The sequence below is a fragment of the Galeopterus variegatus genome, unplaced genomic scaffold (genome assembly GCF_000696425.1).
Source record: "Galeopterus variegatus unplaced genomic scaffold, G_variegatus-3.0.2 Scaffold213, whole genome shotgun sequence".
Lineage (NCBI taxonomy): Eukaryota > Metazoa > Chordata > Mammalia > Dermoptera > Cynocephalidae > Galeopterus > Galeopterus variegatus.
This window is the reverse complement of record NW_007726324.1, coordinates 848,592-850,857: the sequence shown is the minus strand read 5'-3', so window position 1 is coordinate 850,857 and position 2,266 is coordinate 848,592.

Sequence of the window (2,266 nt, the reverse complement as noted above, 5' to 3'; positions counted from 1 at the left end):
ATCAGCTTTCTCCTCAGAGGAGAGACAGGAAATTGCCAGGGGAGTGTCAGTGGGTCTCTGTGCTCATGAAGGGGAATTTGATCAAGGCAGCCCCGATGCAGAAGATTTTTATCACAGACTGGAAGGGTTTCCTTTTCTCCCATGAAGTGGGACCTGCAGAGTCTTCCAAAACCCCAAGGGGATTGAGAAATGGGGTTAGGGGTATAGAAGGCAGGAGACTCCCTGCCAAACTGTGAGTAGCTGTTGTGCCTCCAGCCCCTGGGGGATCTCCAGGCGTCCACGGGGGCCTCCCTTTCTCTCTCTCAAACTTCAGCATAAGAAGAATCTCCAGGGGAGCCTGTCAACAATGCTGATTCCTGGGCCTCCCCTAGGGATTCTGATTAGGAAGGTCTAGAGAGGACCTCAGGGATCTGCACCTCATTTCAGCACCCAGGGCAGTTCAGAAGCTTCTGGTTTTGTTTTTTTCATGCTCTTCAATTTTCTTTTTTAACCTGGGTTGAAATGCAGAGCAGTGTGAACCACACTCTTGACTTCATGGGACTCTTCCTCACTGCCTGTGCCAGGCCCCCTTACCTTACCCATTTCTCCCCTTCCTTCCAATCCCCATGCTTATTTCCTTCCCCTGCCCTTCCAGCCACCTCCATGTGCTTGATATAGATCCTTAAATGTGCTTGAGTCCTTATAAAATATGTGATGTAGTGTGTGTGTTCATTTACATAAATAGCATAGCGCTATAAACTTCTGTTTCTTTTTCCACTCAGTACCATGTTTTTAAGACCTAAATGTGGTGCTAAACCTATGTCTAGTTCATTGCTTCTAATTCCTGAGCAATCTGCGGGATTCCACAGTCTGCCTCTACCACGACTAGCTTGTCCAGTCCCCCAAGGGTGGACACTAGGGGACCTCCTGGGACCACAAGGACACACATTCCTGTACCTTGTTTTTCTCTTACAACTAATTCCTCAGAACCAAACCCTGAGTCAAAGATTTGAGTGCAAATAATTTATTATTGGTAACATCTGCCACACCACTGAGGTCCCAGGTCTGGGAAATATACCCAGGAGAGGGATTACCAGGTCACAAGACAACAACATCCTTCATTTCCCTCAGTACCACCCGGTGGCTTTCCCAGAGGGCTGCCCCAGACTGCACTCCCTCCAGCAACGGGCTCTGGGGGTCAGACCAGGTCACAAGACAACAACATCCTTCATTTCCCTCAGTACCACCCAGTGGCTTTCCCAGAGGGCTGCCCCAGACTGCACTCCCTCCAGCAACGGGCTCTGGGGGTCAGACGATGCTGGCTTCAAATCCCAGTGAATCAGGTCAGAAAAGGGGACACTCTTGGCCAGTGAAGTGGGGAGTGGGTGACAGTCTCCCCTTGTAGCTCATAATAATACAGCAGGCATCTGTTCAGAGTTCACTGTGTGTTGGGCATTGGACCAAGAATGTCATCCATTCCATCTGCTTTTGTCCACGTCATAACTCAAGGAGGTAGAAGCTGTTCATATTCCCATTTTACAGATGAGGAGACTGAGTCGTAGAGATAGCGTGTGCCATGCCCAAAGTCACAGAGCAATGGCCTTGAATCCAGGCCTTCTGATTTCAAAGTCAGTGGGCTCTTCTGTCTCCCCAGCTTGGGGTACTCAATTGTCCCCCATGCTAGAGGAGGACTAGTGTTTTCTCAACATCACCTGTATTCACTTCCTGTTGCTACTGTGACAATTTTCCACACACTGAGTGGTCAAACTTATCACCTTACAGTTCTGGAGGTCTGAGTTTGAAATGGGTCAGATGGGGCTAAAATCCAGTGTTGGCAAGGCTGTTTCTTTCTGGAGGCTCCAGAGAATCTGTTTCCTTGCCTTTTCCAGCCTCTAGAGGCTTCCTGCATTCCTTGACTTGTGGCCCCTTCCTCCATCTTCAAAGCCAGCGATGGCTAGTCTCTCTTCAAAGCCCCAGTGAAGTCTCTCTCATGCCACATTCCTCTGATACTGTCTCTTCTGCCTCCCTCTTCCACATATAAGGACTCTTGTGATTTACATTGGCCCACCCAGATAATCCAAGGCAATCTCCAAATCTCAGAGTCAGCTGATGAGTAACCTTAATTCCATCGGTAACTTTAACTTCTCCTTGCCATATGATCTAACATGTTCACAGGTTCTAGGATTTAGGATTAGGATGTAGACATCTGGGGAGATGGGGACATTATTCTACCAACCACAGCCCCCCCCCCCCCCGGAGATGTCCACCTATACTGACCACTCAGGCC